This window comes from Narcine bancroftii, chromosome 8 (assembly GCF_036971445.1).
Source record: "Narcine bancroftii isolate sNarBan1 chromosome 8, sNarBan1.hap1, whole genome shotgun sequence".
NCBI lineage: Eukaryota > Metazoa > Chordata > Chondrichthyes > Torpediniformes > Narcinidae > Narcine > Narcine bancroftii.
The window spans coordinates 54,208,075-54,222,501 of record NC_091476.1 but is presented as its reverse complement, the minus strand read 5'-3'; positions in this window follow the sequence as shown (position 1 = coordinate 54,222,501).

The following is a 14,427-nucleotide window of genomic DNA, read 5'->3' as shown; positions in this document are numbered from 1 at the left end:
GAATGACCTACTCCTGCTCCTATCTTCTATGTTTCTATTCCTCAGAACTCTAGGCAAGATGGTGGTGACGTGACTGCAGCTCTTTGGACTCCGGTGCACATTACCTTAAGTATGTCACCGCGCACAATGTCTGAGGCACTGGAACCAGTGGACGAGCACCAGGGAGTGTTTGAGGGATCTACTGCGGCCTGAAAAATTTGCTGATGGTGACTCTGGCTCCATCAGAGGAGCGTCCATTGTGGAGGTCCTAACGGCTGAACTGGGCACCCGGAACATTGATGTGGAGACTTAGAGGACAGTGGGGCAGCCTAAACGACTGGTGTGGAGGCCAGGGTGACCCAGCCTGGGGTTGGGTCGCCCGATGGGGAGCTGCAGTGACCATGTTGGAGCCCAGGGTTTGTCTCTGGGTGAAGTTAGCAGACGTGCTCAAGGGGATGCCTCACCGATATTATGGAGTTGAACTGTGGACTGTTTGAGGGGGCCGGAAATTCTCCAAGCTGGTGGGGTGCTCCTGAGGGTCCGCAATGTGGGGGCTGTTGGTAACATGGGTGCCTTTGGGGAACGGAGGTGCCTATACTATAACCCAGGCACCAGAGAAGATGAACGGAGAAACTCCTTACTCAAGTTACTGCAATGGCTGCTGCAGCTTTCAATCCTTATGGTGCTGGTGTTGGCTTCTAGTCGAAGTATTGGTGGCACAGATTTTTCCTTTTTTTATATAATTGTAACTGAATGTTTTATGTAGAAGAAATTTAGTTTAGCTTGTGATTTAGATAATTTACGTAATGTTTTGAGTCTGAAGTCTAAATTGTGTTTAGTCTAATGTGTCTTGTGTTTTACCCAAATGATGCACCAGTCTCTGAGAGTCTTATCTCATTTTGTTTTACTGTTGCTTGTTGTAATGGTCGCAGCTTTAAGAAATGATGATAAGCTTCAAATTTGTCTCGATTCCCCTGACCTCAGATGAAAGTCTTGGCCTTGCTTTTGTCACGGTTGTCTAGGGAGCTGAAACGCCTGCCCAGGTAGTTTGGGCTTGTAGGGCATGGGGCTGGGTGGGTTGCGCCAGTGTGTTCAGGCAGCCTGTCGCCGCCCACGTGTCTCTCCAACCCATTACTATTCTGCGGGATGACTCTCTTGTCCAGTGTCTCGTCTTTTTGTGTTTGTTGATTTTGTGTATGCTTTTATGAATTGGTGTCCAGTACTTTGGAACAGCATTCCACCGTGTTTAAAATGTGTTATATAAATAAAATATTCAATTCAAAATTCAATTAAATTCTCAGATTGTAGCATTAACTTATCTATTGAAAATGACCAGCAGTCTCAATTGATCTCACTGACTGGAGAACATTGCCTCAAGTCATTCAGACTTCAGTTGTTCATAACACCACAGCATTCCTGCACTAGCTTTACCAATGCATTTTGATATTATCTGGGGAAATGAAATAAAACTGTGTTAAATAAAAACTGATGTCAAAATGGTCACAGAAATCTTAAGAGTATTAAGTTTCTTAGCAATTCCAAAGCCATTTGCCTTTTTAATCAAACTTAATAAATAATCATTTGCTGAATATTGTCTTAATTTCTTTCTGAGACTTATTCACCTGATAATTAATCATGCTTTAATCTTCCTGAATAATATTTCAGCATTAGAACTTTCAGATGTCAGATTTATTGTCAGAGTATATTCATGACATCACATACAACCCTGAGATTCGTCTTTCTGCAGGTGAGGCAGAATGATCACTTCTTGGGAGAGCAAAAAGAAACTGTACACAGCGCATACATGTAAACAATTAAAGAACTGTAAACAGATAATCAATGTAACCGATGCAGAGAGAATTAAAAATTAATAGTGCACAAGTTAGAATCCTTCAACGAGTCCCTGATGGAGTTTGTTGTCGAGGAGTCTGATGTTGGAGGGGGAACAGCTGGTCCTGAACCTGGTTGTGCGAGTCTTGTGGCCCCCTATATCTCTTTCCTGATGGCAGCAGCGAAAACAGAGTGTGTGTTGGGTTGTGTGGGTCGTTGATGTTCGCAGCTGTCCTCTAGTGGCAGCGTTCCCTGTTGATACTCTTGACAATGGGGAGGGTTTTGCCTATGATGTCCTGGACTGTGCCCACTACCTTTTGGAGGGCTTTATGCTCAGGGGTATTGGTGTCCCCCCCATACCAGACCAGGATATAGCCAGTCTATCCACCACACAGCTGTAGAAATTTACCAGGGCTTTTGGTGTGGTTCCAAACCTCCGCAAACTCCCGAGGAAGCAGAAACATTGATGTGCAACTTTGAAATGAACTTACAGTCTGTGAAAAGACCTACAAATAGATCTACTATTTTAAGGCTATTCATGGATTAAAGGCCAGGAGCTTTGTGATAGGGTAGACTGGTTGAAAATCATAAACTTGTCATGACAGCTGTGAAATCAAGGCAAGCCACATCACTGGGTTGTTGAAAGTGCTAATCACCAACGACTTATGCCTGGACACCACTTTCAAACTTTACCCAATTCATTCTTCTTAAATATTTCTTCATTTCTCTGTTCCTGTGTGATAGTACAGATTCTATCACCAAATGTGTATATGTAAAGATTGTAGTGTAGGATGACTGTGATTGGCTGAGAGCCTAGCCAAACCTACTGGCAGGTCTTAAAGGGATGCTCCTAGCCAGACCAGGTTATTCTGGACTGGTCGACCTACTTGCAATACGCTCTAGTCTTCTAGTTAATAAAAGCCTTGGTTTGGATCAACAAGTCTTTGGTTCTTTCGATGCGCTCTACAATCTGCATTACTGATTTTGGAAGACGTTTAATTCTTATGGAATTTGGGCATGAATTTGAATGCACTGCTTCCATTAACATTTAACTATTTTTTTCAACATATGCCATCAGAATCACAGGGCAAAGCAGCTGCAGCTGATCAAGCCAAGAAGGTGTTTGATTTCCTGAAAATGACCAATGGCAGTGAGGTGTAAGTCACCAACTTTTAGATCACAGCTTTCCTAATTCTGAGACCTGGCTAATTTATTAAGAAATATAACCTCTATATAACGTGAAGTAGCTGGCTGCCCACGGTAATATTCACAAGAAAAGAAATCAAGTAGCATCTTTGGGGTATCTCAGAACAATTTGCAGCCATGATGTGTCGGCATTAAATGTGGGGTTGTGGCAATTTACAGATCGCAATAACAAGTGGGTGCTACCTGCAAGCAAAGGGTGGCATCTTAAGCAGCATCTACTAGTCAAACTGCATGCCACCCTTGCCAAAGATTATTATTGACACGTAATAATACATTAAATATGTAACATCCAGAGTCACCGTGAGCATTGCCCAGCACCCCTAACAATAGGAGAAAGAGAAGCAAAAGAGAGTCCCATCAGAGTCACTGAGTTTCAGTGGATTCTCCCCCTGCGCTCCTGTAGCCTCTGCAGCCGCCTAGGCTACTCTTCGATTGATTGGCAACCCGAGCTACAGATCTAAACTTCCGACCAATTCGGGAAGCCTTCAGTACCCGTGGCCCTTCTTGCCCTTAAGCACTGTCTCAAATCCCAGCTCCAATACTTGGTTCCCGTGAGGCAGTGTCCAGCAGCCCGTGGGTCGACCGTCAGTCGCGCACTGTCGACTGGTGTCCCTCAGCAGTCACCGACCTGTAGGGTTGTTGTCTCCCATGCTTCTTCTCAACAGGGATGTTCTCCCTTTTCTGGCACCCGGCGCCGGTCTGCTGCTCCCACCGGAGTCTGCAACCCCTCGTGGCCGTTGCAAAGCACAGACGCCGCCATTTTGGGCACAGACCTCTTGGTTGCAGGATTTCACTTACAAACACCATCGGCTCGTTTAGCAGGCCATTTAAACTCTCTACAGAGCCACTGGCATTAGGAATGAGCGGATGAGACCTTCAGAGCAGCACTGTGTCTTTGCTCTCCACTCTCCCCGGCTCCCACCAGAGCAGCTTTGCCATTACAGCAACTCCGACATTTTCTTTTTGTACTGATGCAACAGAGATAGCACAGAAACATTGAGGTCTGCTTGGAACATGCGTAGCTTAACCGCGAGCCCACTTAAACAACAATGAATATGTTACTTATTGAATGGTCTCTTCAGCAAAGCATGGCATTGCTCACTTAATTATTGGGATAATGCTGTGAATATACACTGCGGTCCATCACTCGGCCAACAGGTGGCCTGGAGACATGGCACCTGGCCTAATGACATCTGACCATCAGGTGGGCCTAGAGGGCTCATGGTATAAAGCCGAGGCCCGGTCTGTGTGCTTTCTTTCTCTCTCCCCGGGATCACTGCGCCAGCAGCCAATTAGATCTTTATGTGAGTGGAATAAATCTGTGTTGCTCCAAACAGCATTGTGCCTGTGTTTTCCTTTGGTGCAGCCTGCCATACATGGTATCCATGTATGCCAAGGAAAATGAGAACTCGGGCCCTGCTTTAGTTAATTCACCCTTAGTTAAAGAAAAGATGATGGCTGTCTTATTTTCAACAGCTTTGGGGTATATGTTACAAAGTTACAACATTTTCTCTTTTCTGTTATGTCTCATACTCCAGCAGATGGTGGAATCTGCAGCCACAAACCATCTCTGCTGGAGGAATTGAGAAGGCTAAGCAGCATCAGCAGGAGACAAAGAAGGGTCAACATTTTGGGCCTGAACCCTTCTCAAGGTTTTGGAATGCCTCAGGAAGGAGAGACCGAGAAGTCATGCACCTGACAGCATTGATGGGGCAGAGGTGGAAAGATTCAGAACCTTCAAGCTCCTGGAAGCCCATATTTCAGAAGACAGCACATCCAGGCCACTGTGAAGAAGGTCTCTATGTTTTAAGGAGCCTGAGGAGATTTGGCATGCCAAATTGGCCCAGTCCTTCTCAGGTTCACTAAAATGAACGTGCTGGCTGGTTGCACGGCAGCCTAGTTTGGAAATTCATGTGCCCGGGAAGGCAGCAGGTAGCAAGCATAGCTAGATCCACCATCTCCCATCCATTGCAGATGTCTATATGAGGTGCTGTCTCAAGAAGACACCAACATGATAAAAGATCCCCATCACCTTTGTTACAACCTCTTCTCACTGTTACCTTTGGGTAGAAGGTATAGTAGTTTAAAAACTACACGTCTTGGTTCCTTCCAAAAGCTATTGAACCTAATCACATTAATCATGGAATGTTCCAACACAATCAAATAGCTCATTACAATATTGCAAATAACTTTTTTTTTGCACTAGGAGTACTTTTTTTTAAGACATATAGCAAGGTAACAAGCTATTTTGGTCCAATAGTCTGTGCCACCCAATGACACCCAATTGACCTACAACCACAGGTCATTTTGAATGGTAGGAGGAAACCTGAGCACCCAGAGGGAACCCACACAGACACGGGAAGAACATTCAAACCCCTTATAGACAGCATGGGATTTGAACCCCTGTCCCAATCACTGGTGCTGTAACAGCATTGCGCTAACTGTTATGCCAACTGGGCTGCCCTATTATCCCTCTAACTTTGGTATTTATTGTTTTTTAAAAAATTCAAGTAAGTTTTCTATCATAGTTTCTTATATCCCGTTTGGATTCAGATGCTCGGTAGTGAACTTGATTCGACCATGGCTGGCAGATGGAGTCATGATTGCTTTTCAGACTGGAGGCCTGTATGCCCCAGGAATCAGGGCTGGGACCATTGTTGTTTGTCATCTATAACAATGATTCAGATGATAATGTGTAAAATTGGATCAGCAAGTTTGCAGATGAAACTAAGATGGGAGGCGTTGTGGACAGCGAAGAAGGTTTTCAAAGTTTGCAGAGGTATCTGGACCAGCTGGAAAAATGGGCTGCAAAACAGCAGATGGAATTTAATGCAGACAAGTGTGAGGTGTTGCATTTTGGAAGGACAAGCTAAGAAAGGACAAACACGACAGGGCACTGAGAAGTGCAGTAGAAAATAGGGATCTGAGAATACATAATTCCCTGAAGGTGGCGTCACAGGTGGATAAGGTTGTAAAGAGAGCTTTTGGCATATTGGCCTTCATAAATCAAAGTACTGAATATAGGAGTTGGGATGTTATGGTAAAGTTGTAAAAGACATTGGTGAAGAGATTTTGGTTACCTGACTAGAGGAAAGAGATCAATAAGATAGAAAAAGTGCAGAGAAAATTTACTAGGATGTTGCCCAGACTTCAGGAACTGAGTTACAGGGAAAGGTTAAATAGATTTATTTCCTGGAGTGTAGGAGATTTGATAGAGGTATTTAAAATTATGAGGGGTGTAGACAGAGTAAATGTAAGTAGGCTTTTTCCACTGAGGGTAGGTGAGATACAAACCAGAGGACATGGGTTAAAGTTGAAAGGGAAAAGTTTAGGGGGAACATAATGGGTATTGATTACAGGAGTTTGGATGTCACATTGAAGTTGTATAAGGCATTGATAAGGCCAAATGTGGAATATTGTCTGCAGTTTTGGTCGCCGAATTATAGGAGGAATATTAACAAAATAGAAAGAATGCAGAGGAGATTTACAAGAATGTTGGCTGGGTTTCAGGGTTTGAGTTACAGGGAAAGGTTAAATAGGCTTGGACTTTATTCCCTGGAACGTAGAAGATTGAGGGGTGATTTGATAGAGTTCTTTAAAATTATGAGGGGGACAGATAGAATAAATTCAGACAGGCTTTTTCCATTGAGAGTGGGGGAGATTCAAATAAGAGGACATGGATTGAAATTGAAGGGGAAAAGTATAGGGGAAACATGAGGGGGAATTTCTTCACTCAGAGAGTGGTGAGAGTGTGGAATGAGCTTCCGGCCAAGTGGTAGATACGGGCTCGATTTTAATATTTAAGGAAAAGTTGGATAGGTGAATGGACGAGAAAGGTATGCAAGGTTATGGGCTGGGTGCAAGTCAATGGGACTAGGTGGGAGAGGGTGTTCAACATGGACTAGAAAGGCCAAACTGGCCTGTTTCTATACTGAAATTGTTATATAGTTATACATGGATGGGAGAAGTATGGAGGGCAACGGACTGGGTGCAGGTCAATGGGACTGGGCAGAAAAATGGCTCATCACAGACAAGAAGGGCTGAAGGGGCCTGTTTCTGTGCTGTGATGTTCTATGGTTCTATAGTAAGAATTGAGATGGATGGCACGGTTGGTTAAGTACCATGCTGTTAAAGCTCCAGCGATAAAGTTCCAATCCTGTTCTGTCTGTAAGGAGTTTATATGTTCTTCCTGTGTCTGTCTGGGCTTTCCCTGGGGGCTCCAGTTTCTTTCCACCATTTCAAATATATCGGGGGTTGTAGGTCAAATAGGTGTAATCGGGCAGCATGGGCTCATGGGCTGAAATGTCCTGTAGGTCTAAATTTAAATTTTTTTTAAAATTAATTTAAATTAAAAAAATATTAAATATGTACATTGTTCATTGTCTTACTGTGCTGCACACCAGAAGTGTGGGGAATCATCGTAACTTGAAACCAAAAGTACTGGATTTTGACTATCATAACTTCAAAATATTGCAAGTCATGACATCATTAGTCAGGGTCTATCTGTATATTGATTATAGGCCCCATAACCTAAATAATCCCCTGGCATGAGAGCCACGCTCAGCATACACTAACAGTCATGAGTGCACTGTACAGAAAGCCAGCCATCACATAAAATTTGTGCCATGTCAAAGTCATGTTGCCTCAGTCGAGTTGCGTTGCGTAAAGGTTCTCATTGTGTCGCTTAAAATTCAGGTCGCATAAAATCCGTGTTGCACTGAATTTGTGTTACATCATCAGAATCGTGTTGTGTCAAATTGGCGTTGTGTCGAATTTGCATTGCATCAAATTGTGTAATAATAAAGATTTTCAGCATGTAGCGCTATCGATCAACCATGTTAGACTGAGAGTTGTGATTAATGGGCTTTAACCACCTTAAGATTTCAACACATCTCACATGTTGCTGGCCTGGTTCCAAGGCGATTACTGAGGGAGGAGTTTGAGTGTTACAGCTTTTATGCAGATTCTGAGGGGAGGAGTCACAGGTGCAGGGGGTGGGCCAGACATTCATACAGACAGTGCTAATAGCTATACAGTGGTTGCACCACACAACGTCTAAATAAAATTTAAATTTTAAAAAAGCAGTAATGTTACATTGCAGTAATGTTTTCTCAGATTAAAATGTGTTGTAATAAAGGTTTTCAGTGTTTAAATTCAATTTAAATTTAAAATAATGGTCAGTGCGGTATTGTTTCAACTTATGCTAATTTCAACGTACGATGCGAGTCCTGGAACGGAACTGTATCGTACGTCGGGGTCCATCTGCAGTGCAATGCAGTGCAATGTCGGTAAATCAATTAAAAAAGCTAATAGTTTGAACATTACTGAGATACAGCTAGGGTTAAGTTAGTTAACTTTGAGAAACCGAGACTTCACTTTTTAAAACTCAATTTAAGCTGGAGAAAATACAATTTATCTTCTGATATTTTACAGCCTTCTGGGTTCAGCTAGTCATACAATTTCACATCATAACCATGCCTTCAATATATATCAGACAGTAGCTGCTTGTACCAATTACAGCTAGAAGTTGTTTACAGCTTTTCTGGATCCACTTTTTTGTTGCATTCCTTCTTCCACCATCACGCCATTCTGCATCATTCTCTGATTTTTTTTCTTCCCCCCAGTTGTTTCACCAATTTTAGTTTACAACCTCTCGCAGGCAACCATCTCTGCACCTGTAGCCCACTCCTCTCACTGCAAAGCCTGCACCCTCCCCCTTTTTACCATTTACATTGTGCTGTTCAGACACTGTTGAATAACTAACCTTTGTCAATTCCAATTCTGAGGGTCCTCCAAACTGCTAGGTTTTTGCTGGATTTGTTTCAACTTCACGTGTCCAAGCTTTAACTCAACGAGACATGGCAATCCCTCTGACTGGTTCCTGTGAGCTGGGTGCAAACGACTAGGGTGAAGACCACTCGACCCCAGCATCTACAGATTTTCATGTATAAATTCATTTTCCCGTGTTGGATCCACACCCACTTCTGCAAACTCTGGAGGCAGTGTGAGAATGATGACACATGGTGAGTTGGTCGCAGAATCCTTCAGTGTTCAATTTGGCGGAGGCAACAATTGTTTTATTTGCTATAGCTATAAATATTATCACCAAAGATTGTGGAACTACAGATGCAGTGAAAGGCTTACTCAGTGCCACTTGGAGCTCTTCTCCTGAAGCAGATTTTCCCGAATCTGAAAATAGACTGCAAATAGCTTGGAATTTTCATTCAAAAATAAAAATTCAATTTCAATGACCATTTGCCGAGATGTGCATTGCAGCCACTAAATCCAATCCTTTGAGTATTTCATAAAGAAACAAATAGAATTGATACCGCCTGCTTTCACATCCTTAACACCCCACGGCAATATTTTTAGCCACCAATTATTATATTTTGTGAATTTCTCTGAGAGCTATTTTAACACGCATTTAATTATTTCCTTTGAATAGCTCAAGCACTCAACAGGAATTTGTTAACTAATTGTTCTGAAAAGGACAGATTAAACTATAGAAACCTAGGTCGATATAATGGGTGATTCAAAAACAGTTTGGCATGTTGTTTGGGCTGGTGTTAGAACATTCATTGCAAACAGACATTTTGATGCCTAGTGGACCAGATGAGCGGTCTCATGATAGCCATCATTGGTTAGAAGAGCAGATAGGAGATTTGGTGAATGAGATCAAGGCTCTCGGATGGTGATGTTGTCTCCCAGGTGCCAGGGTCAGGGATGTCTCTGATTGAGTTCATAGCATTCCGGAAGGAGGGGGGCGAGCAGCCGGATGTCATAGTCCATAGGGGACCAATGACATTGATAGGAGTAGGGATGAGGTCCTGAAGAGGGCATAGAAGGATGAGAGGAGACTTGATAGAGGTTTACAAGGTTAGGAGAGGCATAGATAGGGTGGGCAGCCAACACCTGTTTTCCAGGGCAGAATCAGCAAACACCAGAGGACACATGTACAAAGTTAAGGGAGGGAAGTTTAGGGGAGACATCAGAAGTAAGTTTTTAACACAGCAAGTTGTGGGTGCCTGGAATGCTTTGCTGGGTGGTGGTGGAGGCTGAAACATTGGAGGCATTTAAGAATCTTTTAGATAGACACATGGATGAAAGAAAAATGGAGGGTTATGGCGTAGGGAAAATTTAGTACTTTTTTAGAAAAAAATAACATCGAAAGCCGAAGGGCTTGTACTGTGCTGTATCGTTCTATTCTATTCTATGCAATTGCTTGTTGGGGATACTGGTAGGAGAGGACTGTATAATTCCACAGTATCATGATACACTTCAGCGCAAAAAAAGACTCTTCGGGCCATTGTTATGAGCCCAGAGGACCCATAAACCCAGCAGCAATAGATATTCACCAAGACAAATGGTTACTAAACAAAAGTTGCTTTTAATTATCTTTAAACATGAAAACAGAATCACACTTTAACTTATCACTATTGACTTAACTAACCTAACTTAACCCCCTTCTAATTCTAAGTGCACGTGTATGTAATGTGTGTGCAAGTTCAGAAAAGTTCTTTGGTTCACAGTCAAATCTCACTTCACATTCCTCCAAGTTCACTGGTTGCAGGCAATTCTTATACTGTGCACAGAATTTAACATTTATAAAGTTCACCAGGCTTTGGTGTTTGAAGGGTAAAAGGTTCTTGTCAGTGTTGGTAAACCTCAGATTTCCATTTCCATGTTCTGTCACACCATGTTCCTACCAAGAATGGGAAAAAAAAGGCATGCAAATCACAAAGCTAATTGGGGAAAGAATAATTCATTGTTTTGTGTGTCGTCTTTTTAAATACTGTAATGGAAAAGAGTTTTTCTCCAGAGCCCCTGAAATGTATAAACAATTACAATGTAATTGAAGGGTCTGTAAGATAAAATTTGGAAATTCATACTGGCAAGGGTTATAAATCTGTCTGATTGGATGATGTGCAGGCACATTCTGAAGAACAAATATCAAGAAAGAAAATTGAGAACTGACAACTTCCTCATGGGAATGCTGTGCTCTTACTTTGAATAGTTTTATTTGAAAAATGCTGCATTTTATAACTGATCTTCTCCTGACACACTGGGACACTGGAGACCAGATAAGATATAATCTACAAGCACACTATAATATGTGGTGAGATTACATTAAAGCTGTGAGGCACATTGCATTGAGTGCCACGTGCAACCTGGTCATTAATTCCCAATGCATGAAATTGTGCTCATTCCTTGAGGAATGCAAATGCATAATTCATTTAAGTCAAAGCACATCCAAATGCTGGTGGATCTCAGCTGGTCCTGCAGCGTCCATAGGAAGTAAAGATATATTATTGACGTTTTGGGCCAGAAGTTCTGCAGATCGTGTTATATGGCGAGCTCTCCACTGGCCACCGAGACAGAGGTGCACCAAAGAAGAGGTACAAGGACTGCTTAAAGAAATCTCTTGGTGCCTGCCACATTGACCACCACCAGTGGGCTGATATCACCTCCAACTGTGCATCTTGGCGCCTCACAGTTCGGCGGGCTGCAACCTCCTTTGAAGAAGACCACAGAGCCCACCTCACTGACAAAAGACAAAGGAGGAAAAACTCAACACCCAACCCCAACCAACCAATTTTCCCTTGCAATTGCTGCAAATGTGCCTGCCTGCCCCGTATCGGACTTGTCAGCCACCAACGAGCCTGCAGCAGATGTGGACATACCCCTCCATAAATCTTCTTCTGCGAAGCCAAGCCAAAGAAGAAGAATCTGCCCTAAGGAGTAGATCTCAGATATGGTTGTTTCTTGAACACAGAGGGAATGAGAAAGGGTTGATGAGACTTGGGTGAGAAAGCAGACATTTTATTATCATCAAGACCCTTGAGAAATTAACCAGATTGTTTCTTAATTAGGGTAATTGAATCAGAGCTTTGTACAGCAAGGAAGCAGATCCCACGGCTCGATTCAGCTTGCCGACAGCTAGTACCATTTGCCTGCCTTTGCCCCATATTCTTCTCAACCTTCCCACTCCATGTGCCTGTCTAAATTTTTTTTTGAATGTCGTAATTCCACCACCACTTCCTTTGGCGGCTCGGTCCATATGCCCACCGCTCATGTGTGAAAAAGGTACTCCTCAAGTCCTCTTTAAATAATTTTCCTCTCACCTTAAACTGGTATACCATCAAGTTTCTACCCCAGGGGAAAAAAAAAAACACTGTGACTGATATCCAAGACTGGAGTGGTATTAATTAGAATAAAAGTGGACCTTTCTGCAGTCAGAATATTAGAATGTTATCTAGCCTGTTGAGCCTACCCCACCATTCAATATGATCGTGGATGATCTGGCCATGGACTCAGCTCTACTTATTCCTGTTCCCCATAGGTAGGACTACTTGATGGAGAAGACTGGGTTTGCTTCCTTCCTATTGCAGGCAAACAGTAGCTAATATAGCCAAGAAACAGAGCAGAAACCCAGTGGGGCCAAAAGGAGAGTTAATATTTTGGTCCGAGTCCCTGCAGCAGGACTGAGAGGGGAAGAGCTAATGTAAAAGGATAACAGAGAGAGAGGGGTGCCATAGAGACTAGCAGATGAAAAGGAGAATGAATGGCAGATAGAGTCATGAGGAGGAGAAGGTGTTGGAAGACAACAGCTGGTGGGCGAGAGACAGAAACAGGATAGGAGGGAAAATAAGGGGCAGGTTGAGTTAGGTGGGGTAAGGGGAGGATTGGCAGTGGAGATAGGCAGGAAGATGATAAGTGGAGACACTAGAGGCTCCAGATACTGGAATCTGGTAAGTAAGAAAGATGATGTAGAACCAGATAAAGGATGGATGATGGACAGATCGAACAGGTTGGGTAAGGGCATAGGAGACCTTTTGGCCTAAATGTGTGGGTGGCAGGCATATGGTACCAGGTGTAGGAGTGAAGAACCATGGTGGAAAGTTAAAGGAATATAGGGAGTGTCGGTTCCGTGAAATTGGAAAATTCACTGTTCATACCATTAGGATGTAGAGTACACAGGCCAAGTATGAAGTGTTGCCTGACCTGGCAGAGAGGAAGGCTGGGGACAGACAGGTTTCTGCAGGACTGGGATGAGGAATTGAAGTGGCTTGTAGACAGGACCTAAAGATGATGAAATGTGGATATTACCCCATGGTGCTCCGCAAACCAGTCGGTTAGTCTGTGTTTCATCTTACCAGTGTGGAGGAGGTCACATTTTGAGTGCCAAATGCAATAGAAAATATTGGAAGATGTGAATACCTTCCTTACCTGGAGGGGCTGGTTAGATCCTTGGATGGAGGTGAGGGAAAATGTGGAGGAACACATGCTGCACCTCCTGCAGCTGCAGGGGAACGGATCTGGGAAAGGGGAGGGTTGGTCCCTGGGTGCAGTAGATAATGATGGGAAGATGTGACTGGTGCAGCTTGTGGAAATGATGAAGGGAAATGTGCTGATTGTGGAGGCAGGGAGGGTGAAAAGTGATTAGTAGAGGAATTCTATTTTTTATCTGCCTGTAAGGTGCAAGGATGAGAGCAGGACTGGGAAATGGCGGAAAAGTGGGCAGTGACATCACTAGGGTTAGGGTCACCCAGTGCAGTAACTCATGGTGTCGCCTTCCTCCCCCATGGACCTCCTCCCATATCAAACCATATGGAATCCTTAGTAATGTTTGTTGTACAAATGTTACTTGAAAATCATAATTCCCATAGATCGCTGAATGTATAGGCGATAGTAGTGAGATAAACAATGAGCAAAATTAAAATTATACCTTTAAATTACAATATCATACACACAGCCTAAATGTATTTACAAATGACCACAATATTGTAGCTAAAAGCCCAGAAAATTTGACAAAAGCAGTGATTATAAAAACACTGGTGTCATGATAATGAATATGTATGAGATGTACCGGAAGTCACGTGGTAAGAGAGAGAGATAAGAACACAAGCAGGAGAACAAAGGAAACGGGAGAATAAAGACCCAGAGAAGTTTACCTGATAAAACTTGTGTTTAATGTTTTATTAACTTCACATTTCGGGCCACAAATGTGACATTGGCGACGAGGATGAAAGAAGCTTGAAGAAAATTAAAGACTAAACAAGATTACAGAGGATTACAGACAACTTCAAGGTGATAAGAATTTTCTCTTGTCTCAGTACTTTTGGGGCTGGAATATTTCCTCATGGCTGGTGTAGACAGTGACTTTCTAACACATAGTGGAATTGCTCATTTTGACCCGACTGGTGATGCAAGCACTGTAAGTGTGAAATGGAAGGCATGGCTGGAAGAATTTGAATCCTACGCCGACAGTCGTGGCCTATTTATAGATACCGGTACAGTTGAACAAAAAGCACAGAGAAGGGCGTTACTTCTTTTCACCATAGGACCCGCAGTTCGGGAAACATTTAAGACACTTTTGAATACTGGAAGAAAGGATGAGTACCGGAAAGCGGT